This window comes from Protopterus annectens, chromosome 5.part1 (assembly GCF_019279795.1).
Source record: "Protopterus annectens isolate FY-2018-M chromosome 5.part1, PAN1.0, whole genome shotgun sequence".
Lineage (NCBI taxonomy): Eukaryota > Metazoa > Chordata > Ceratodontiformes > Protopteridae > Protopterus > Protopterus annectens.
The window spans coordinates 624,198,591-624,224,990 of NC_056736.1; the positions used below are offsets into that span (position 1 = coordinate 624,198,591).

Consider the following 26,400-nt stretch of genomic DNA (forward strand, 5'->3'; position numbering starts at 1 on the left):
TGTACAAATATGAGACAAGATGTTTGACAGTCCAGCTTGATTCACTAGAGATAACCTGCACCTCTCATTCTAAGACTTCTGCATACAAGCTAAAGCCTCTGATGTTTCCTTAGTCTTTTTAGGCAGAGTTCAGTTGATGGATGTCCCCAAACTGGATAACAACAAGGGAGATGTTCTCAACAAGAGAAGTCTAAATGATAAACTGCCTGATCTTCAGACACTCCTGCATTTAAATGCAGTAACTGAAATTTAAATGTAAAGACAGCAATCCATCTATACCAGAGTTTTGTGCTTTTCTGGTCTTCAGACTCAATGGCAACTAAGCTGCAGTCTCCACATTTGTCAAGGAAAATATCTCTGAACTGCAAAGCACTCTAGATAGGACTAACTATAAACTAACAGCTCGCTACAAAACACCGTCTTGGCTCCCTGATGACCATGTAAGATTACTCAGTGCTCTAAATGATCCTCCTGTCAACAGAAACTCCATTATTTTGGGTGACTAGCTACCCTTCAATAAACTAACACCTGACCTCCAATGTAGAAAATGCCCAAAAACTCCTAGACCTGATAATAAAAAATCCCTTATGCAGAAAATAAACAAACCTACTAGAAGACACAGCACTCTTTCTTCTGAGATTCTTTTCTTTTTTTATATACATAAGAAAGGGGCTCCTTTATTAAATTATCACAACATAGGCAATCATACCTTTATATAAATGGAAACAAACCATAGACACACTTTTAATCGCAAACATGGTACTTCGCTTAGAATTTATCTAGTTACTGTCAATCAAACATTAAATTTTCTAGTATTTGGTTTTATGGCAGCCACCAGAATTAAACTCAAAGGGATTACGATTCTGTACCACAGCTCAAAAACATAATTTCCTTAGTTATACCAATTTACTTACCCAGTATTTCTAGTACAGGAATCTACAGGGAATTAAGTCTGCCAACTCATTACACTACCAAAAAATATGTTCCCAATTACCTCTTTCTTCCCCCACCATAATTTCAACATTTGCAATCTACCTGAGGAAAATTCTTTGGAGTCTGCTTGGGTTTTAAAAATAACTATTCCAACACTTCCAAGCAAAGATCCTAAATGTTTTAGACTTTGTTGCATATTTGGTATCCATGCATATATTCTCCCATTGTTTCTTTGTGAATTGCTTATCCAATCTCTCTTCTCAAGCCTTTCTAATCTCTGACTGATTCCTATAGTCACCATGCAATATTTCATATACTCCACTAATTACCCCTTTTTTAAAGCAGCTTCTGTTCTAGATTCTACTAAAACCTCGACCAGTGATAGTCTTTCACTTGTGATCCCCCTATTTCTTTCTCTCTAACTATACTCTGATATCAATACTTGACAGGGGTGGCAATCTCAAGCCTGTAGTCCAAATTAATTCTTTGCCTCTTCTCCTTCTATTACCTTTCCAACTCTAGTTATTTGCACCCAATACCCTGGTTCCTTTGTCAGTTTTCTCAAGTAAATTCTATTACCCTCTAGCCCATTCTCTGAACCCCTAACTGCATTCATCCCTATTGGCAGGATCTCATTTCTCCAACCCTGTGTTGGCTTAGTTCTTAGAATACTTTCTGCCACTTTTATGAATATAATATTCTGTATGATTATCGTTATTCACCTTAAGAATCTAGATCTAAAATTCCAACTTTTCTTGTTTCTTCAGCTTCCCCATATCATCATTCCTTTCCACTTCGAATTATAGCCTTTTGCTTGTGCTGTGTATGGGAGCCTTAACTGTGTAGCTCTGAAATACCTCTTCAAATCGGGTAACCCCAAACAACTTTTTTCTACTGGAAGGAGTAACTTATTCCACATGACTCTTGCCCTCTTCCCTCCATAAAAAATCCTTCAACTCTTTATTAATTACTATCCATAACTTCTCCTCTGGTTGATAAAAAAATGTTTGGCTCCTTTATAAAATTAAAAGGACTAAAACATTTTTACTGCTTGTATCTTGATATTCATATCCATAAAATGAGTTTCTAATTGATTACCATACCAATTATATGCCTGAATTTCTGATTCCCTTATTTTCTTTGCCAGTTGTTCTAAATACAACACAAATAACAAAAGGGAAAGAGGATACCCCTGCCTGGTTCTTCTGCTCAAAATGAATTTACCATAGTGCCCCCCCCTTTTACTTTTCACCTCCAATCCCTCATATATCCTCCTAAGCAACCTTATTATTTTGTCAAGGAATGCAAATGCTTCCACTATCCTACTTATAAAATCCCAAATTACTCTGTTGAATGCTTTCTCTGCATCAAGACCCACCAACAGTGGTATTTTCTTACATTTTGCTTCTCTCTGGGTCATCATTGTTCTGATAATGTTGCCAAATGATTGTCTCTCCTCTACAAACCACACTGATCCATATATATCAGTTTTGGCATCACCTTTGTCATTCTTTTATTCATTATAGACAAATACATTATAATCACAGTTTAGAATCAAAATGGGCCTATATGAAGCTAGATCCGACGGATCTTGCCATCTTTAGCCATTACAGCCACTACCATGGTTGCACATCATCTTTATCTCATCCCCTCCTATCCTGTTAGTAATCGAGCCTCATCTATCACTAACCTTGCCATATATAATTTCTTCCATAAACACTTCCATTTGTAGTCTTTCTTGATCTCAAAATGTCTATGCTTTATACAGATTTTCATGAAATTTCAGAAATATTTCTAATACCTTTACTGGATCACTGGTTATTTTCCTTGGTAGAAACACTCTAAACTTGGCAACAACTCTCTCTACTTTCTGTTGCCTGAGCCGATCTGCTAAAGTTTTTGCACTCTGGAAATACTTTAACCTTGTTTCAGTCCCTTTCAATAATTTGTGTTTCGTCTTAACCATCTCTCTTCTTCTCCTTTGATTTCAATCACATTTATTTAAACTCCAATTTAATTTTATCCCACTCCCTAGCTATATTTTCAGAAGAAATTTCTATCTTCCCCAATAACTGCCAAATAATTTTCATTACCCATTCCTTACACTCCTCTCTTTTCCACAGACTGGTGGGAAAGTGACAGTGTATCATTTTTATTTCATTACCCTGTATTCTTATTTTAGTTATTATTGGCACATGATCTGAACTTTCAATTAAATATGCATGTTCCTGTGAAATATAATTTTGTCTAGTCTAGCCCAGTTTTTTTGTACCTTGGGGAATAATATGTAAATTGTCTCCAAACTTCTACAACTGAATTCACATCTTCTATACAAAATATTTCTTCATAAATCTACCCTGTTTTGTTATATTTTCCCTTCTAGGCCCCAGAGATACATCTTCACTGTTACAAATCAAATTCTAGTCTCTACCTATAAGTAATATTCGCTGCCGAAAGTTGATTATTTTTCCCAGAATTTTCTTATGCTCCATTGTAGAAGTTTTAAGTGGAATACAAATACATGCCAGCATAATCCTCCTCCCTTGCCAGTAGACCCTTAGTACTATGAATCTACCATTTTTATCTTTTTACCTCTTCTATCAATATTGGAGCTTCTCTCGCAATTAATATAAGTACTCCCCTTTTCCTTTGTCCCAGATATTCTGCTGAATAACCATAATGATATCCTTTTTTATCAAATTCACATGCTCAGTTCATTCCAAATGTGTATCTTGTAACATAGCTTTTTGCACTCAGCATTTTTAATAAAGTTCACTATTCTTTCTTTTTTTGTATATATTCATGAGACCATTCACATTTAAAGATAATATGGAAAGTGATATCATTATGATAAAAAATTATTACTCCTACCGGTTATGTATAACAGCTTTTTTAATGTCTAGGTTCAGCTTTTGTTACATGCCTACAGTAGTGCTGGCAGGTTGGTTGATCTCATACAGTTTCTTGTCATATCTATTTAAACCTATGTCACATCTTACAAGACTTTTTGTTTTAATGAAAACCAACAAACCCACCAGAGAACATCCTCACAACCTATTAACTTCATACTAACACACAAAGCTATGTACATCTTGAAATAATGAAGTTTAACCCTCCTAATAGGATTAATTGTCCCAGACTGACAGCCATAATAACAGGCTTGACTTAGCATGGATAACTTTCATTAAAGGTTAAGATGTATAGTACAGCCTGTGCTTCTATTTCCACTAAATACTGTTTTGTCTTATCTTTATTCCTCTCCCAAATGCAGAAAACAACTTGATTGCTTTCAGAAAGTTATCTCCTATCCACTGAAAAAGAAGTATTCTGCTTTCATTTCTGCATTCTCAGATTGTCTCCATAGAAACATGAGAACCAGATACACAGCTGCCCTCCCCTAGAATCTTGAACATTTATTTGCTACAGGAAAACATGTCAAATATTCAGTGTTCTTTTATTTGCTTTCCTTTAAAACATGTGATTTGATCAAGCTAAGAGCCTTAATCCAGTCATTCCCTATGTAATAGTAAGAAAAAGCATATCAATGTTTCTTATATCATGCTATTTTGTCCAGGCTTTCTTCTCTTTCTGCACTACAGTGCCTACATTTCATAAAACTGAGCAAGAAAGAAAAACTAAGGAAAAAATAGGGACACCTGTTTACTTTAGTATCCCTATTACACACAAAACTATCTGAAAAAGATTTACTTTATAGCATGCAGTTCATGTGACTTAATAAAGATAGTGTTAAAAACAAAATTTTGTTTTACCTACAGTTATCTCATTCCTTCCTCCTTCTGTCTCCTAAACATTCTTCCAAACAATAATGACATAAGTAGGGCATATACTTTGGCGTCCCCTACAACTTTAACAAAGTAAAAAAATAGCAATTACTTCCAGGTTTTCTTGTTACATCATATTTCACAATTGCAATTAAAACTTTGTAATACAACAGATATTCATTAAATTCCAAGTTGCTGATTTTCTTCCTGTTGATCTCCATCTCCCAAATCCAGTCTCTGGTTCATTTCCAATGTACTCCTGGTTCTTCTAGTCAACTCTCTTTCTCTCTCTCAAGCATTTTCCTTTGAAACACTAGAAAGGGTTTTAATAGCATAGTGCTTCCTTGGGGGTTATCATCAGAAGAATAAGCAAATCCCCTTCTGTTTGATGGCCCACTTTTTGTTGGAAAACCCTTTGTGTTTCCTTCTTAGCATGTTCTACATCAAGAAATGATTTTTACCCTCCAGGAAAAAGTTTTCTGAAGATAGTCAGATACAGCAGCTTGAATCTCATACCTCCTTCTCAACATTGGCTGACTGCTGGAATACATTTACTCCTCTTCTGCCTGGTGTACAGTGAGTAATCATTTTCCATTCTACTGTCTCCCACTTTTAATACTTTGTACTCCTGCCACAGTTTTGTCAGAATCAACTCTTTCTGCTGGTAGGATTACATCTTTACTATTAAAAGTATGGGTTGCTTTCTCATGGCCAGGTTTGGAGCATACACAAGATGTGCCTTTTCAATTAACATCTCCGGCTGCGTAATACCAGTCCAATTGCTAATTTTTGCTTTCATAAAATTAATACAGTCTAGTCTTTTCAGCTTTTCTGGTACAGCAGAACATCTTGGGTTTTCACTATGTGGTCTGTCCTCTAATTTTATTTTTTGAAACATCTCTTCTTGAGCAGTCTCATAGCCAGCCAGCCTTTTCTCCATTCTGACCACTGATTTTTGCAGTTTTATCAGCTCATCTAATTTTCTGTTTAAAGCTTCTTCTATTGTTTCCAGCCTTTTGTTACTTGAATTGTTTCAATGCTTCAGTGTTTTATTTATTTTAATCAGCTCTGAGCACATTTGTCTTATTTTTTTTTCTCTAGATTACTGGGAATCATGTAGTGAACCACAGCTGGACCTTAAACTGCATTTTGCTGAACAGCTGCAGGATTCTTCCCAGCCAGTGTTTACTGCTCACCTTATGTGACTGATTTTCTTTCGGGTTCTCTAAATTTATTTTGTGCTGGCATCCAGGCAGTGCAGTGCAATTACTATCCAGTTACTGAAATGTACCCAAAAAGACAAATCCACTGGGTCTCTTTTTTGAGCTTCTGTTTTCACACTGAAAGAGCTAAAATTAAGCTGTTACTCAGTGTGCAGCCATCTTAGAAGTTGAAGACTGATATGAGTCTGACAGATATGTCTGTCTTTTGCATTACTCCTCTGACATCTCCTTCTCCAGTGAATTCTGAACACAAATATGTAACCCTCTCCTTAATACTCCTGAAAGTGCCTACAGCAAACTCCATTCAATTTAAAGAATATAAACTTAATAATCTCAACCTATTCAATAATGAAAATGTATTTATGTGTCTATTTACCAGGAAAGTCCGACTGGGTAATACCCATTTTCAGGGGGCCCAGGGAGAAAAGCTCCATTTGCTTACATTGTATTATATCAATTTCCAGTTAAGCACAGAGTACTTGCACTTCTATTTACATTATACACAAACAGTAGTTTATTTATACATTCTAAGATTTTACAGAGGTGGAAGTTATTAAAGGGAAACCTCATATGCAACTTAGTGGATTGTACAAGCAGCAGTTTTGCCTTGTCATTTCAGTGAAGGGTTGAGTGCATTCTTTTAAGGAGAGTATTTGCAGAGTATCATATGGTGAACACAAACTGTCAACCTTGTGATGAGCATGTGCGGGACCAGGATTGGTTAACATGCTGTTTAAGTAGTGGTTTAAAACTATTGAGCTTGTCAGAGAGTTTTATTTGTGTAGGGATACTATTCCAGTGTTTAGCAACATCGTGGGAGCAGAGCAAGTCTCCTGCGACATTATTTAACTTACTTGTAAGTAATGAGTATTTGTTACTACAGTGGAGGTCCCTTGATGGACAGTAGGTCAGTAATAAGTAATGTAGTACAGGGCATATTTCTGAATGATGAATGAATTTGTGTGCTGTAGTTAGTTGTGACTATGTTAGGTAGTTGTGTAGTTCAAGCCATTTTAATTGCTTTAAGGTATGATAAAGGTGGGTCTTGTAGTATCTGTAAGGAATCCAATGATCCTATAAAGGGAGTCTAGTTTCCAGTGTATCTGTTTAACAGTGTACAGTACATGCTGGTCATATTTGAGACTGTCATCTATTATATAATGCCTAGAAGTTTACCATGAGTTACAGTTTCAATGACAGCATTATTTGCAGCCTTTATGGTAAAAAAAAGTTTTGGATTTTGGCAACTTTTTCAGGTAAAAAGCATTAACTTAGTTTTCTTCGGATTGAGTAGGAGGTTTGAATCTTTGAGTCAGGTTTCTATAGAGGAGAAAGGTTTTTAGGTAATGTTTAACAGCTTACTTATTGTTGAGGCCACGCATACTGATGTTGAGTCATCTGCATACTCAACTAAACTAGCATGGATAACAGAGGTGTGGAGGTCAGTAATAAATATATTAGATAGGAGCAGACGCAGGATATACCCCTGAGGGACACCTGTAATTGGTTGAAAAGTATGAGTAGGTTTGTTACCATTTAATGGCTTGTTGCTGTCCAGATAGGTAACTAAGAAACCATAAAAAGAAGTATTGTGAAAGTCCAATCGAAGAGATTCGAATGAGCATATTAAAATTCTGCTTTGACTCCATCACCCCTGATCTTCACAGAGCAGCACGCTTCACTATAGAATTCCACACCCATTTAGAAACATGCATAGAGCTAGTAGTCCCTGCCAGAACCAGTTATCACAGGAAATTCAAAAACAAACTACCCTGGTGTTCTACTAATATATTCTAAGGAAAATAAACTTCTTAAACTATATAACAGATGTAAAACCCATCTCCCCAAGGATAATATCACAAGCATTACAAAAAAAAAAATGAAAAACACTACCATGTCCTCTAAAGGAGCCCATGAATTTAGGCTGGTCCCTGTAGCCAAAAGTAATTACAGATTCTTCTTTAGCCACATTAGAAAACTTATAAGCAATGCCCTACATTTCTCTAAACTTATTCAAAATGATGACTCCCATTCTGTCCTAAATGGGCAGTGCCAACATCCTTGTGAATAAATTCAGTGCTGGCTTCACCCCCAGGGACTTCTATCCAAAACCCTGAAATACCTAAACACCTTATTTTCTCAATTATCTCTAAAGATCATTTACTAAAAGTGCTAAGAGAGACCAAAAATACTTCTTCCATGGGTCTTGACAATATATCTGGCTGCTTAATTAATAGTGTCAAACATGCCTGTGCAGATACACTCCTTAAACTGTTTAAAAAGAAGTTATGTACTTACCATAACATTCCATCTGAGTTGTTGCTTTTCATTTGTCGCCAACCTGTGGGACTTTCATCTGGCACAGATCCGACACAGCCATATACTCCAGCATCAGATCCAAAATCCAAGCTCCTCCTCTACCCATAATGCCCCACTCTCCCTCCTCCCCTCAGATCGAGTTTCTTGCAGAACAGTACCGCCCCATTCTAGTATAAAAACATTACATACCTGACCAAAAAAGAGGCAATGGCACACACAGACTCAGCTCAAAGAAGGAGACTATTGCTGCCTCTGTCCAGTCCATTACACAGCCAAAAAGGGCAGGAGGGAAGGAGGGAGGAACAGTTGAAGACAAATGAAAAGCAACAGCTCAGATGGAATGTTATGGTAAGTCCATAACTTCTTTATCTGAAGTTGTTGTTTTCATATGATCTTCAACCTGTGGCACGGAGTCCCTAGCTACAATAATGTTGAGACGTCCTCATGGAAAGATGTTACGGACTACAGCTGAGCCAAAAGATGCCCTGTTCCCGGAAAGTGGGAAATAAAGGTATGCAAACAGAACCAGGTAGCAGCAGAACAGATATCATCAATAGGGACCCTGGACCAAAAATCTGCAGACGTAGATACTGATCTGGTGAAATGTACCTGGACATGACCTGGTGGTAGATGCAAACCTTTGGAGCGATAAACCAAAGAAATACACTCAGAAATCAAATGAGCCAGAGTAACCTTAGAGACAGGCTTTCCCAGACAAAGCTTAAACACACAAAAAGCCGATCAGACCTTTCACAAACTTTTGGTTCTAAGCAAATAGAAATGCAGCTGCCTATGAACATCAAGTAAGTGTAATTTGTATTCCCCTTTGTTCTGGTAATGCAGGAAGAAAACTGGCAAATTAATAACTTGGTTAATGTTCGCTTTAGAAGCCATCTTCAGTAACAAGGATGGGTTAGTCTAACAGACACTCTGTCTTTATGAAAGACCAAATAACGGGGCTTGATAGATAGCGTCTGTAGCTCAGAAACCCTCTTGGCCAAAGTAATAGCCACCAGAAAGGCCATCTTCCAAGACAACAATTGTAAATCAACCATGGCAGCTGGTTCAAAAGGAGGAGAAACCAAGGCCTGTAAAACCAAAATTAGATCCCAAAGAGGAGTATGGTCCACGATAGCAGGCTGAAGAAGAAAGGTACCCTTCAAAAAGGCCTTACAGAGCTTGGACGAAGTCAAGGAAGCCAAATTCTCACCCACATGGAAATTAGAAATCGCTGCCAGCTGAACTTTAATAGTAGAAAAACTATCCCTGTTATTAAAAATAAGGCTTGAAAATCCAAAATGGCAGGAACTGGTGCTGTAAAAGGATCCAGATCATGCTGAGAAGCCCAGATCGAAAAATGTTTCCACTTGCTGGAATAGGTCTTCCTAGTAGAATCCTTATGAGCCACAATCAAGATCTTTTTGACATAGGAAGAGAGCCAGGGAGTCCTGGCTATCAGGGAAACTGGACCAGTCAAGCAGTGAGCTTCAGGCTGGCTAAATCTAGGTGAGAAACCCCTGACAGGTGCGTGATCAGATCCAAAACCGAATCCAGGGTCCAGGGAGGACACACTAGATGAGACCTCAGAGTGAGGAATCAAACTCGACAAGGCCAGAATGGGGCAATGAGGATGACAGACGTCCCCAACCGTTGTGCTTTCAAAATAAACTTGGGGATCAGAGGAAGAGGAGGATAAGCATAAAGTAGACTGGATGGCCAAGAATAGACTAGAGCATCTCTGGTTGACTCCTCCAAAGGGGGGATCAGAGCAAAACACTTGCTGCACTTTGTGCTGGAAGGAGAGGCGAAGAGATTGCAGCAAGGATGGCCCCACTTTTGGAAGATCATGTCTGCTACTGATGGATTCACAGACCACTTGCAAGGCATCAGAATAGATCTGCTGACCCAGTCCTCTAGAATGTTGGACTTCCCCGGAATGTGAGTTGCCACCAGAAAACGGTCAGAAGAGATCACCCACTCCCACCATCTCATGGCCTTGCGGCAAAAGGGATAAGATCTGGTTCCCAGTTTGTTAATGCACCAGCCTACTGACATGTTGTCTGCTTGAATGGCAATCATCCCAGTAGGAAGGAAGGAAGGCATGAAGAGCTTGTAGTGCCAAAAGTACCACCCTCGTCTCCAGGACACTGACATACAGACTGGTTTCCAAGGAAGACCATGTGCCTTGGACAGCGGTCCCATGCAATGTACCCACCCACCAGAACAGGGAGGCATCCATGGTCACAGTGATCGAGGGGGAAGTAAGAACAAACAGGCAGCCCAGAAGAAGGTCTGGGGACTGAAGCCACCACTGAAGAGAGTCCCGGCAAACTCGGGACAACCAGACTGGATACAACAAAGGAAGGTCGAAAAAGGACTACAGAACTAAGGTCCACTGAAGAATCTGCATGTGAAGGCATGCAGATGGTAGAAGGGTGATCATGGCCTTCATGGACCCCAATGCCCAAAGAACATTACTTGCAGGGGGAAGCTGGGTCTGAAGAATAGACTGTATGTGATGCTGAAGCGACAATAACCTGTCTGCAGGCAGAAACACCCTTCCCTGAATCATATCCAACCGAGCCCCTATGAAGTCCAACACGTGAACAAGTACCAGGTTCAACTTGGCAAGATTTACAGTGATGCCCAGGGAAGGGGCTAGGTGGAGAAGACGATCCCTGGTCTGAATCGGTCGATGCCTGGAGGGAGTGGAAAGGAGCCAATCGCCCAGGTAGGGGAAGACCTGAAACCCCTACATCTGCAGGTGAGCTGCCACCACTTTGGTAAATACCTGGGGAGGCAGTGGTGAGTCCAAAGGGGAGCACTCTGAACCGAAAAAGACTGGCTCCTAGTGCCTGTCTTGATATGATAGTATGCATCCTGAAGGTCCACTGAGCACAGCATGAACTGTAGGGTGACCATTCGAAACTTTGTCTTGGCAACAAACAGGTTCAAGGCAGAGAGATCCAGGATGGGTCTTAACTCCCCCGTTTCTTTTGGCACCAAAAAGAACCTGGAATAAATGCCTGATCCAGACTGGTTTAGGGGGACAGACTGGATGACTCGCTTTTTGAGCAGCCTGGTGATTTCTATGGCTGCCTCCTCCCTTTGACAGGGTGGAACATCCAGGAGGTGTTTCATCAGAGAGGGAGGGTGAAGGAGTGGGATGGAATAACCTCTGGGTGTTATTTGCAGTGCCCAATGATCATTCGTGATGGACTCCCAAGCTGTTTACTGTAGAGAGACAACCCCCGACTGCCACCAGAGAAGAGTAGTTAGGCAATCCCCCATGATTGCTGAAAGGGTCTGTCTGAAAACAAATCTCAAGACCCCTGGTTCTTCAGACCCCCTCTGCCAGGAGGACAGTATCTGAAATTTCCTCCTCTGCCCCTGGGGGAAAACAACCACAGAGTATCCTGGGAAAAACCCGGAGACTTCCAAAACCAGATCTTCTTGACTCCATGCTGATTCCTAAAAATGTATCTTTGTGCTGTAGAGAAGCGGATCCTGATGACAGACAAGGTCTTCCAGTCTTTCTTGCTCTGGGTCAGTGTGTTACGAACAGTTTTGCCAAATAAAGTCAAACCGTTAAAGGGAATGTTCGTGAATGACTCCTTGAAAGGTTCTGAAAAGGCACAAAGCCAGAGCCAGGTGTGCTGCTTAATGGCAATGCCCGTCCCGGCAGCCCTAAAGGCACCCTCAGTCACATGAGAAAGCCGCCTCATGGACATGTTAGAAATGGCAGTTAGGGTGGCCATGCAGGAGGAGAAAGCCTTCTCCTCTGCCAACATGGACCCTGGGGCAGACTCAGTGGCCTCCCTAACCAGGTCCCTCTGCAGTCTGATAACATGGGTCAAATAATTCTGCGCATGCACAGCAAAGGTAGATGAAGCATATACCTGCTTCCCAAAGTGGTACATCGCCCTAGACTCCCTGTCTGGAACATGGACCGAGGAGCTCTCCTGGGCCAGCTCCTTCTTGGTGGCTGCTGCAATCACCATAGCATCGACTAGGGAACCCTTTTACCAATGAAGGCTGTTAATGGAGCACTCAGAACCATGTATAGGCGCTTAGGGATAGCCTCAACCATGTCTGGTTCCTTCCATGCCCTACTAGAAATTAAATCCACCAAGGGATCTGCAGGGGGACACCCAAGAAGTAGAAAGTCCTGTGCCAAACGCCTCCAGGAATACAGACTTGTCGGGGCTGGGCTTGAAAGTAGACCATCTGCCTCTCTGGCATATGATTTCCATGATGTTCCCAAGTGAGACATCATCAAGGGGTGACCAGGGGGGGGGGGACTTCCTCTTCTTCTAATTCTTATCATCAGTGACAGACTCCAGAGGGGAGTCGGTGCCTCCTCTTGCATGCATGCTTCCGAATGGACTCCTCAGGAGGAAACTCCAGAGAGGACTCGGAAGCTTTTAGGAATTCATGAAGAGGAGATTCTTGGGGTGGTCTGGCAGCGAGCTGTCCCTGAGGGGCCAGGACAGAAGACTCCAGCCCAGAAACAGAAGGAGCCAAGGCGGAATCCAAGGATGAAAGTGTCAAGGTTCTTGAAGGAGCCGAAAGGACCCTCTCCACCACCACAAATGCCAAAGGCAAGCGGAGCCCAGAAGGCAGTGCAGCCAGAGCTGAAAATGTCACAGCCACTGATGGGGGGGGGGGTTTGGAGCCAAGCTTCCCAGTGCCGAAGGCCTGAGAGGAAGTGACACTCCAGCAGCCTCGCAGCCGATGACGAAGTCATGGTTACAAGAGTCAGTCCGCTCCAAAGACAATGGAGCTGAACCGCTCAAGGCAACTGTTGGCGTCAATGCCTCAACACTCAGAAACCTCGGACCCAAGGACTCCAAAGGTAAAGGCTGGATCGGAGAAAGAGATATCAGGAGGAAACCAGACTGCATTGCTCATGGCTCCAAAGGGAGATGGAGCAGTCAAGACTCCCAGCTAAATCTGGGCCCGAAGAAACTTCATCATCCTGTCCACCTCGACTTCAGTCAGGCTCCAAGTGGACCGGACACCGACCCCGGCCGGGAATGATGCTGAGGGGAGGCAGAGGCAGGGGACCTAGCCATAGAACTCTCCGGCTCTGGGGAGAAGTGAGAGGACCTGAGCTGAGCAGAACCCCAGGATAGCCCAACCTAGACTTATAGGGCACTTCTGCAGAGGAAGACCACTCAGCAGATATCTTCCTTGGCTGATCCATCTCCTTGTGTCAGACTTTATCCCCAAACTTATTAGCAGGAGTTTGAGCCCCAGAAGCCAGGGAGGAGGAAGAAGGCCCTTCAAAATGAGCTTATTCCTCCCACTGATAAGGGTGCGGGGGTTGAAGCCCATGCAAATACAGCAGGAGGAATCTAAATGGGGAACTCCCAAGCACACCACACACATGTGGGCATCAGATGGAGGAATCTTATGTCCACACTCTGTATACTTTTTGAACCCCAGCTTTGGAGTCTCAGACGTGGGAACAAGGTGAAAATCCAGACACACACACACACACACACACACACACACACACACACACACACACACACACACACACACGCACGAACCCACTCTTAAAAAGCAGAGAAGAAAGAAGAGATAATGGAAGTAGCAGGACTTTACTAAACCAGAATGGTAAGAAAGGTAGAAGAAAAAGGGAGATAATACCCAAGAAACAAACTTACAAGTACAGAAAAAAAACCTTGGAGGAGCTTGGAGCAAAGTAACCCGTGCTGTTTGGAATGAGGGGCAAACGAGATCTGAGGGGAGGAGGGGGAGTGGGGCATTATGGGTAGGGGAGGAGCTTGGATTTTGGATCCGATGCTGGAATATATGGCTGTCAGATGTGTACCAGGTACAAGTCCCACAGGTTGAAGATCAAACAAAAACACCTTCAGATCCTAAGTTTAGCCACTGGTTCTGTTCCTGATGAGCAGAGCACTCTAGTTGTGGTGTCTCTCCATTGATCTTACACCCAGGTAATTACAGACCTATTAGTCTTACAAGCCTCATCTGCATAACCATGGAGTATATATTAACTGACCTCAAACTACTATATCAAGAATCTCATTTAACTTGAGCCTCTGCAGTTAGGCTTTGTGAAGGGTAGATCCTGTCTACTAAATCTGTTAAACTACTTCAAAGGGGTTACAGAGTATGTAGACAGTAGCCATGTGATACACACAGTATATCTTGATCTGGCCAAGACCTTTGACACCATTACTTATGCTGGCATCATACAGAAGCCAATTAAAAACTGATCTGTGTGTGTTAAGGATAGCAAATTGGTTGAAAGACAGAATTCGCACAATGCAAATTGCAGGAGTCTCATCAGAATGTGTAAGCGACTACAAGTGTTCCTCAAGGCTTGGTGGTGGTACCTCTTCTTTGGCCTTTACATCTCAGATCTCCAACCAACCAGTCAAGACCACTGGCTAACAAAGTCTGCAGTCTGCATATGACTGCAAACTCAGAGTTGATAAGTTACCCTCTGACACCCAAACCTGTAGCATGAACTCTCCCTGGTAAACACTAGGTGTACTAAAAATGGGCCCAAACTAAATGCTAAAAAGTGTAGTATTGTCGCTTTTAGCAAACATCCCTGCCCTCATCACAATGTAAACAAATCACTACAAAGCAAAAATGAAGTCAGGGAACTAAGAATTTAGGTTGATAATCCATCACATAATGGTGTCAGGAAATCCTTTTACTTACCATAGCTAATTGCAAAAGGAATATATATTCAAGAACTAAAGAGTTAATCACTCCCTTATGTTTAGCATTGATCAGACTAACTGCCGAGTACAATAACCCCTTCAGGATGTATTCCACTAAACATATTAAAAAAGGAGATCACAGGCCCAAAAGTCCCTGACGTATCAAGACAGGCTGGAAGCTCAATCCCTTTATTCTGTTTTATAAGCTTTTGAGTGGAGAGCTCTGTGTTGCATACTGCACCTTATATCTTCGACCTCCTGTATCTCTGCATGTCCAATGGCTCCATCACTACCAGAACCAACAGATAAATACAACAAGGCTGAGGTACAGATTTATAATAATTCAGTGCATGCCAAACCTCTGGAATAAACTCCCCTTGTACTTTAAGTAGTGTGACTCACTATGTTTCTTTAAATATAACCATGATGACTGGATGAGTAGTCACAAAGTTACTCCAGGATTGGCTGGTATGTCACTCCTGGAGAAGGAAGGTGTGGCCTGAGCAAGGTTGCTAGCAAAGCATAAATGGTCATAAGACTAAATATCTAAGAAATCTATAAGAATATAAAGCATACTCCTTACCAGATACATCCATGTACAGCTTGTACTCAAATAATTACCCAAGTTCTCTCTCAATCCTTTTCCAGAGTTCGTGCCTTTGCACTAGTCTGTGAACAAAATGGTGAAGGGCCCCCACAAAATACTCGTTTAAAATAAGGAAATTATACGGAAAGTATTGTTTTCAGCTTCTAGGTGGCCAGCTCATGAAAATTCAGTGCAGGTCTAGAAGGTTCTCCTAAACCAGAATGAGGAATACCAGGTACACAAGCAGAGAAGATCATTTTTCATAGCTGGGTTAACCATAAGGTAAACCAACAGCCATCAGAAAAGACAGCCACAGTGATTTCTGCAAAGTAGCACAGGCTTTCAGCAGCTTCACTGCTTGGTGTACAAAGTAAAGCTGGTCAGGCGTAGACATCACAGGATAGTACAGTATGTTAGCTGTTTTAAAGCACTGTCTGAAGAGATTAAAAGAGCTATACAACACAACAGAAGACAGCAGAAGTGGAAAGTATGGTTGTATAAAATCCTTTCCTTCCTTATGAATGGGATTCCCTGACTCAGGTAGCCCGTTGTCTGGCCAGTATACAAAAGCCTATTGCTGATTTAAGATATGCCGCACATCACACATATGCTCCTCACATATAGTAGGGCATAAAGGTGATGTCTACATGTACCATCCTCAAAATTGATAGCCCCAGTAGGAATATCAGTCCAAGGAAATCCAAGAAGCAACCAGTACATCCAGGAGGGAAATTAACCAGGTGGAGGAAGGAGGGAGTGAATACCACAACAGTGAAGGAAAGGACATTTACTGTTATGGTAAGATTTTTACATAACTGCACTATGTCCTTCCATTCACTGGTTTCAGTAATCCTTACAAGTGGGAGAGTACCAAAGATCAAGAAGAAACTTGAGAGGAGGAAGGATGAGCAGAGCCCTCTAGGAAGCCATGAAGCATGGCCCTATCAAAGCCGGCTCTAGTTCTGGAGATTCCATCCAACTTGTAGTGCTTCAGTCCAGTTGGCTGCTTCAACAATAGAATTAGTATCCAACCCCTTGAAAAAGGCATAGTTCCAGCAGAATGAGCCTTTACAGAAGAAGGAAGCTCTTACCATGAAAAGCATAAAAGTCTTTGAGATCCAAGAAGAAATAGTTTGCTTGGATATGGCTAAACCTAGGGACCTAGGATGAAAAGAAAAACAACTAATCAGATTTTCTAATAGACTTAGTCTTATCTAAATAAAATCTGAGTTGTCTATGCACATCTAAAGTATGCAGAAGCCTCTCACTGGCACATTGCGAAGGGGGAAAACTAGGAAAATGAACAGACTGATTAAGTGACAACTCAACCACCTTGGGCATAAAAGAAGGATTAGCATGCAAGGGCATCCTGTCCTTATGAAACACCGAAAAAGGAGGACAAACCATAACGGCCTGAAGCTCAGACATCCATCTGACAGAAGTAAGGGTCGACAAAAGAACAGTCTGCCAAGAGCAATTTTGCAAGGAAGCTGAAGCAGCAGACTCAAAAGGAGCCTGGGTCAACTTCTTGAAAACAAAATTAAGCTCTCAGGGAAGGAGAACAGGATGGCTTTAAAGAATGGTTTAGCTTCAAATCTAGGAGATAAAGGCAGACAAAGCAAAAATAGCTGATAAGTATGCCTTATAACAGAAGAAAAAGCCAACCCAGCATTGAACAATTCACACACAAAAAAAAAAAACCATCCACAGTAAGTGGGACAAGGTTACGAGAAAGACACCAAACAGAAAACCCCTTCCATTTGGAGAAGTAGGATTTGCTAGTACTGGGTTTCTTGGCTTCCTGCAGGACCCCAAGCACATCCTCAGAAAAAAGGTGACTGTGAAATCAAAACCCTATCATCCACAGAGTTAAAGAGTGGACAGGTGGGGATGAATGAGAGATCCCTTGTCTTGTGTGAGTAGATCCACCCTGTGAAATAACTCATGAGGAGTACCCTTGGCTAAATGCAGAAAAAGAGGGAACCAATGCTGTCTCAGGCAAAAGGGAGTCACCAACAAGATTTTGGAAGCGTCCTGTTGAATTTTGAACAGGACTTTTGGAATGAAAGGAAGGGGATAGAATGCATAAAAAATATCCCATTTCAGGAAAAAGACAGGGCATCCACCTTCCACACCAGAGGACCTGGAACTCTGGCACAAAATAGAGGAAGTTGTCTGTTCAGAGGGGAGGCAAATAGATCTACTTGAGGTGTACCCCACTTGTGGACAATGTCCAGAAACATCCCTGTGAAGCATCCATTTGAGGGATTGAGTTAAGGACCTGCTCAGTGTCTCTGACACAATGTTTTGACCTAAGGAAATGTAAACTGCCTGAAGAGTCACTTGATACTGGACAGCAAGAACCCACACCAGGACTACCAACTGACAAAGAAGGTAAGATCTTCTTCCCCCCTGTTTGTTTATAAACCACATCACTGTGGTATTGTCTGTAAATCCCTTGAGAGGTTCTGGGGAGAAAAGAGGATGAAAAGCCTGAAAAGCCACCCCAGATGGGCTCTCATCTCTTTGTCAGTGATGTGCTCCTTCTGTTGAAGAGGCACCCACACCCCTGTACCTTTAAAAACTGCTCCCCATCCAGCATCTGAAGAGTCTGTGAACAGTTCCTGAGAGGGAAGAGGGGGGATGAAAAGGGAGCCCTGGATTTTAAGACAACTGCTGCATCCACCAAAGAAGTTCCTTCTTGAGACAAGGTAGAAGAGGAACTACAACATCTAAGGGATGTGCATGTTCAAACCAAACAGACTTCAGGAACCAGTAAAGCTTTCTCATGTGGAGTTTGGTCAGACGGAGCATAGGGAGGGCAGATGCTATGAAACCCAGAGCTCTCAAAAACTCCCTGGCTGTAATGGATGTCAGAGGAGTTTGAAAGGAGGTGAGAGTTAAGGCCTTGGGAGGAGGCAGGGATGCCAGCATAGGCACCATCTGAACCTTCAAGCTAGGAAAAACATGATCCTGAGAAGGAGTCAGAGAAGACTGAAGTTTACTGTGAACCCCAGGCTTTGAAGAAGGGAAATGGTAAAATGACGATTTTCCAACAGAATCTCTGGAGAGGAGACATGAATCAGCAGGCTGTCCAAGAAAGTAAACACTGAGATCCTCTGACGCCTGCAAAAAACTATGACAGGAGCAAGGCATTTGGTGAATACCCTGGGCAGCAGAAAGGGCAAAGGGAAAAGCAGAGAATTGAAAATGCCAAGATGCAACAGAGAAAAGCAAACACTTCCTGAAAGGGGGATGGATCGGAATATGGAAATAAGCACCCTTGAGATCCAGAGATACCATATAAGCCTGAGGAAGCAAAAGAGGAAATGGAGTCTGAAGGGACAACATTCAAAAAGTGTGCACCATCAGAAAAGTGTTCAGATGAGAGAGGTCTAGAATTGATCTCTCCAAGTACCCTCTTTTCTGGGAACTAGAAAAATTCTGGAGTAAAATCCTCTCCCCTTTGAGACACAGTTACCTCTTGAATAGTACCTGGAGTCATAAGGTGTCGAAATACCACTGGGAAAAAAGGGAGTTATTACTGAATCTAAATACAGCTTTATTTAAAGGTAGTATTTTTAGAAATGACTAGCTGCAAGATTCCAGGATAGAAGTGAAAGTCTCTGTACTGAAATTCATTAGACTGCATGCTAAGTTGAAATAGTACTGCCTGGGAAAGTGGCTAGGGATTCTACTGGCAAAAGTCGGTAGGTGGTCACTTAGGAAATCAGATAAGGTGCCTGTAGTGAAGATATTATTAGGGTGTGATGATAGTATCCAGTCTAATAAGTGCAGTGCTCTGTTAGTGGGTTTATTTTATCTTGTTGGCATTTCTATGAGTTGTCTAAAATGACAGAGATCCACGCTAATGGGGCCATCAGATATCATTTTGAACTAGTCAGTATTGAAGTCTGCTAAAATTATTGGTCGATAGCCAGGACAACATGTCATCAACAGGGTATAGTTATTTCCTGGAAGGACATATACTACAGTAATAGACAAGTATTTGGAGAAGTTGAGTTTAAGAATGGAAATAAGGATCTCTGTATTGCTAAACTGGGGCTGACTGTGACATACAGAAATGTTTAGATCGCTAGGCTATATAATAATTACCCCACTTGCTTTTTTCATATGTGGACAGTTTTAACCATGCTACATCCTACAGAAAGAATGTCTGCATGTCTGATAGTGTATTTTAACCTTTTCTCTGCAGTTAGGAGTATGTCAGAACTATTTGTGAGGTATGAAGGTTTGCAAGTTAGCTAGTTCTAAAGTTAATATTGATGACTTTTAACCTTTTACTTTATTATTTTTGTCTTACTTGAAATGGGGTGCTAGTGGTTGGGGTGGCAAATAGAGTTATGTTTTGTACTGGGTCGCAGTTGGGGTGGATTTCACTACAAAGCTGAAGTGAAATAGCAAAGTAGCACCCAGGAAACATCTTTCTGTGTAGCTTTTGTTCCTGGTATGTGGTATAACTTCACATGTTTTAGTACGGTGTGTTGCAACAGGTGGAGATGAGAAGTACAGTAGAAATGACGAGTAACAGCAGGTGTAAAGGAGTTAGTACTATAGTGCCAGAGGTCAGGTTGAGTAAACAGTTGTACACAGAGATTTGTGATGGCATGTTAGTTATGTGAGAGTGAGGAGTATGATAAATTGTACCATGTGTAGAAGCATCATGTCAAGGGCGCTCTAGGTGGACAGTGGCAAAAAGAAAGAAATATTTAGGTTGACGTGGGATGGGGTAAACAAGCAGGTGTTAGAAGAGTTTGATAAGTTGTGCAGTGTACGCTAAAGGCGAGTGTTACTTGAGTAACTGAGTATGAAGAGATGTAAAAAGTTTTGTCTGGTGCATGGGGAGATAGAGATATATAGTATGAGACGGTAGGGTACTTACATATGCAGAAATACAGGAAGAGGTGGGAAAGGTAAAGGAATATTTTGCCTATAATTTTTGTTATTGTACAGGAAATGTGTCGAGAAAAGAAGTAAATGTTCTTTCAGGTGGGAAGTGTTGTTATAGGATATAAGGAAGGAAGTGTATTGGGTGGGTGAGGTCAGTAATTCGATGTAATGACTGGGTAGGGTAGGGTGTGAAGTGAACCTAAGCATCGCGAGGGTGAATGCTGCAGAGTTTTCCTGTCAACACAATGCAGAGTCTTGCTGCTCATCTGCCCGAGTTGGTGGTACCTCAGGTGAATTTCAAAGATCCTACTGCACTTCTCGATAAAAAGTAGGGGATGTTCCCTTCTGCCCTTGCTGCCAAATTTCACATGGTAAATACAAATACTACCTTGGGTCACCCCTGAAAAGAGGGCAGTGGCCTAATGGGACCAACAAAGAGTAAACAAATAAGCACAAACTGGAAATGAACAAAATATGAAATATTTTTTCTGTAAAATATTTATTCATATTGAACTTGGTAAGTCTTGCTCCCCTTTTCTCTACTCCCATGCCCACCTACCAGCAGGCATCTCAGCAATAAATGTTTTCCCAAACCTTCTATTCTATGGTTCAGCCAAGAAGTGAAAAAAACTCTGCACTCTTTAGAAATTCATTCAAACACTGGTCAATAGAAGTCCTGATGGTGCTAAATGTATGACAGATTCTCTGGACAGTATCCTTAAGCTCTGCTGTCCACCAGTCTTTGACAGCCGGTGGCTGGCACACAGCTACAGAAACTCCTAGTCTTTTACATTTATAAATTCCACGTCTCTCCCTAGCTACAGGTGTGAACACACACAGCAAGCCTGAACAGTCCTGACATGCTCACCTTCACAACGAGAGGAGAGTAATCTATCAGCTACTCAATTCTGTCTTCCTTTCCCAGAAAAACAGCTACTTACACTAATGCCTACAACTCTGGTTACTAATCTGGTGGCATGAAAGAACTCGGGTCCACAGTTTTCCATGCACTGTGACAATTGTTAAAGCAAAGAAGGCATAAAATAATACCCTTTCTTAAGAAAATAACGTGCTTTCTCAAACGGCTCAGCTCTTTCATTTAACCTATTGTGTGCTACTAGGGAAAATAAAATCACATTATATTTTCATGTGGAACATGTACAAACTGAATTGGTCTTTACTCACTTTGCTCCGTGCTCCTACTACTAAAAATTAATGTCCCATTAAAATGCACTCTACAAAAGATATCTTTTAAATGCTGTTTTAAAATGACCACAGGGAAACAATTTACTGTCTGAAACTATAAAAATCATTTTATGGACATAGCAATGCTTGTAAAACGGTCAAGAATGTAATCTAATTTTATTTTATCTGATCCTAGTATAAAAAATATCTTGATGCTTATCTGTCTGTAATAATACTTCCTTACAAGGATAATACCGTTTTTCATTGTTCAGAAACCCTGCCATCACACTCCACAATGCATTATTTATACTTGGAAGAAAGTATTTATGCAGTAAATTATGTCTAATTCTCTTAAGAACATCTTACTTCATAAATAATCATAACAGAAATGTGGTAATGATGCACCTCACCAGCTTGCTTTGTTATGCATTCTTACAGGTGTGCACTCTGAGAACAAAAATATCTCAAATAATGTAGGAACCCCCCCCCCCCCAATGTAACCTGAGTACATCGGCAGATCTGAAGTAATTCTAAATCCAGAAGAAAATGCACTAGAAGGTGATCAAAGACTATAAAGGCAGTCCTACACACTAAACATACATGGCTGGCAGTAGCACACCTACCCCCACCCCCTGTAGAAGACTATACTCTATGTCTGCACCATTGCTATGGTAACTAGATATTCTCCTTTGCAGGAACTCCCTTCTATGAACTAGTAACCTAGTTTGCTTTTTTTCTTTAGCTGTAAGTCACACAGCAACTTTATGATGCTTTATAGCACTGGATGGCAGCCAGTTCCTTACTTAAAAATATATCCACAAAGCCTACAAATAAATCTTCTAGTACATGTACGCTTGTTTTCACTTAAAAAGGGTCCAGATTTAAAAAAACACTCCAGCATCATGTTACCTAAACCTGCATGATGAGTGCCTACACAGGAGGTGTACAAGATTCAAAAAACCCAGCTACACAAGCGTCCAAATAATGTGATCGGCCCCTCTATTTGCTAATGACTGTATAATGGGGAGCTCTGTATGAGCGATTCAAAAATGTTTATATGCTATACAAAGGAGCTGTGCCCACTTTATATTTCAACTTGGCCACATGCCTATGTTTAGACAGTACATTGCACAATTATGCTAGGGGTTGACACAGCCATAGTAAATGTATATTTGCAGAGGCCAACAGTGCATGATGTCAGTCCCAGTGGCACTGAGTCATCCAACCAAGCTTAACATTTCATGCCCTCCACAATGACAGCATACTGGACCGGTACTATACTGATGGAGTCACTATGTGTTTCCCTCATCTACAGAGTCATGGAGTACCTGTCCCAGTAGATACAAAGATATGCATGGCTTTACTCATATTAGCTGGAGGGCCTTTTTAGAGACCATCTAGGGACACAGTAGAGGTATCTCAGGCATCTACCTCAAGAATAGTTCATTTGTTTCTTGATGTCATGCTTCAGCATGTAGGGAAACGTGTGGTTCCCATGTACTGTAGAAGATAGAGGAAACAACAACAGGGAGGTCTAGGATCTAGCCCATTTTCCTGAGGTACTGGGGGCTATACACAGTACCCACATTGAATAAAGGCCCCACCTGGTGAAATGGTAAAGGGGTACATGAACCAAAAAAGGTGCCACTCCAATTGCCAGGTGGTCTGCAATGAACATGGTATCATCTACAATGTGTGCAAGCCACCCAGGCAGTTTTCACATCCCCACATCTGGCACACGTGACCTTCACCAACGGTTTGCGAGGGGTGACATCCCAAAGGGGCATTTTGTTGGTGATTCCAGATATGCCCCAAGACCTTGGTTCATGACATCCACCACAAATCCAATCAATCAAACAGGACATTATCGCAAACCAGAAACATTACAGATTGTGTGTATTTGGGCTGTTAAATGCATGCTTTTATTGTTTGGATTAATCCGATGGTGCCCTGCAGTATGACCCTGGCAATCGTGCCAAAATACTGACTGTGTGTGCAGCAGTACACAACATTATACTCAAAAAGCAGTCACAGCAGTATGGCCCTTTGAAGGGCCAGTATTTCCCAGCACAACAGGCAGTGGAAGCTGATGCAGGAGAGGAGTCAGAGGAGGCACCAGCAGCAGGGGGTGATCATACAGAATGGCCATACTGTGTATTAGACATAGGCAAGCCAAGTAACAATGTACAAAGGGTAGGGCACAGATTGCATGGCTCTCTACTGAAATTTCAGCACATGAAATGCTGGAAAAAAAAAGACAAACTACAGAAGAGCGAATCTTAAACATTGTTCTTCTTCTTTAGACAACTTTTTTTTACATCACCCCTGATCTTATATATACCAGCTTCATGAATACCATACTATAGAGAAATGGGAATATCTCAAGAAATGGCCATCTTGGACTTAAGTCTATTTTTTTCAACCATTCAGTCTTCGTGTTTCGGGAGACGTGCCAACATGATGACATCCACAGCAACAGGTACACCCTCTCCTTGCAGCTGGCACCGCCACAACAGATGTTGCTGTGGAACTGTTAGCACTGCCGGGGCAGGATAAATCACGTCCATGATAATGTTGGCTAACATCTTTGAATGCAGTCAGTGTAGGATTGCCACCTTTTGCTGTCGCTGAAACCAGACAAAGTCCAGACAGAAACTTGTAGTAGTGCTAGTAACCCGACTCGCAGCCAGCAAATAAAAAACAGCAGATATGTTTATTTATACAAGTTGAGCATATTCATTCCATAAATGACGGAACTTCATCAGAACTAAACTGCACAAACTTAAAACACAATTAAATACTAAAAAAAGTTTAAAATCACATGACTTTAACCAACCATTAAAAATTGATGTTCAATTAACAATTCATTAATACAGGCACCATTGTAATACTTCAATTTTAAAAATGAATTAACAGAACAAGCCTCATCTAACCCTGGAAGGTACATGGCATTCAATCTGAGTTGCCATTTTAATCCACATGCCTCAAGATGTTCTTTTACAACCCATCCCTGGGGGTACCTTCCAGGGTTAAATGAGGCTTGTTCTATTGATTCACTTTTAAAATTGAAGTACTACAATGGTGCCTGAATTAATGAATTGTTAATTGAACATCAATTTTTAATGCTTTGGTAAAGTCATATAATTCTAAACCTTTTGTATTTAATTGTTTTTAAGACTGAGCATTTTAGTTCTGATGAACTTCTGTCGTTTACGGAATGAAAGCACTCAACCTGTATAAATAAATGTATGCGTTGTTTTTTTACTTGCTGGTTCGGAGTTGTTGGGTTACTAGCACTACTGTTTGGAGTTTGTCTTTATCTGCACAGGTTCACAGTTGAAAATAGAGGCCACACCCTTGGCACCACCCCTAATAACACCTATCGCCTCCCCTTTCCCCGCCCTCTGCCAACATCTATGTCCATTTTGTGACATAATTTATCACATCAGGCAAGGTGGGATGAATTATTTTTCACTGATCACATGACATTAGCAATACTTTTATTTAAAAAGGTAGTTCAGACTCAAATGCTGGTATTCTCTTTGCTTTGTTAAACAGAATACTGGAGTTTCTACACAATTTTCTGGAATACAGGACAATCATTTTGATTTCTGGATAGTCCAGAAAAAATCCGGACAAGTGGCAAGGGTAAGCCAATGACTGGCTGCAAGGATGGCCCTTCACAGATGCCAGGTGACCCAAAGAAGACACTGCACAGTTCAATGTGTGATTCTGTCTACCCAAAAAATCTCACATGCACTCCTGAGGGCAGTATGCACACCCTGGACCACCCTCACTATCTCTGCCCTGGCTGTGGTGGCACTAGCCTATGCTTCCACAATGGTCCTGCACAACTTCAGGGGGAGGGTGGTACCTTTATCGCCATTGCGCACCATTACCAGCCCCCATGTTGACCTCCCTGCCCATGAATGTTATGGGGTAGATTCGGATATCTGAATACTGGAGGCCAACACGGCATGAAGAGCAACACGCCATCAGTCATGGAGACTGACTACCTATAGTAAAGTACAGTTTTGTACCTACCATAAATGTAGCTGTCCGATAGGTATGCATCTGCAGTCATCACATATGGGTTGTCCTGCCTGAGGCAGCCCTTCGGTCGGCCGGATTCCAAAGTCTGGGTCCGGCGTTGGCTGAAGTCGCCCTTTCCCCGACGTCAGAGCGCCTGGGGTATAAAAGCATCAGCCGACGCCATCTTCCTCAGTTTTTCTTGCCCCAGATGCCAGGTGCCCTCTAAGGAAGGCTAAATTTGGAGGAATGCAATAAATTCCAAACATGCACAGAAATATATATGCATAAAAAAAATATATATATATATATATATATATATATATATATATATATATATAAAACAAATACATCATAATAGATAACCCCAGCAAGCTATGAGAGGAATAAGTACCCAAGAAATACCACAGGGGAAGGAGGGAGGGTAAACCTGACTGCAGATGCATACCTATCGGACATCTACATTTATGGCAGGTACAAAACTGTACTATGTCCTTCAAGGATGCATCTGCAGTCATCACATATGGGTAGAATACCATAGCCAATCTGGGGGTGGAGGATCTATGTAAAGGATGGTGTAGCTAAAATGCCCTGCAGGACTGCTGTAGCAAAGCCTGCTGCTCTGGATCTGGAATATAAAGGTAAATTGTAATGCTTGGAAAATGTATGCACGGAGCTCCATGTAGCAGCTTCTAAAATGTCCTTGGTAGCCACCCCTCTTAAGAAGG

At 41.4% G+C, this 26,400-nt stretch overlaps 1 protein-coding gene across 2 annotated transcripts in view; it reads right to left on the reverse strand.

Moving 5' to 3' along the window:
• B3GLCT (beta 3-glucosyltransferase) overlaps nt 1–26,400 on the reverse strand; it is a 1,903,418-nt gene that overhangs the window by 1,359,206 nt on the left and 517,812 nt on the right. The window lies entirely within an intron of this gene.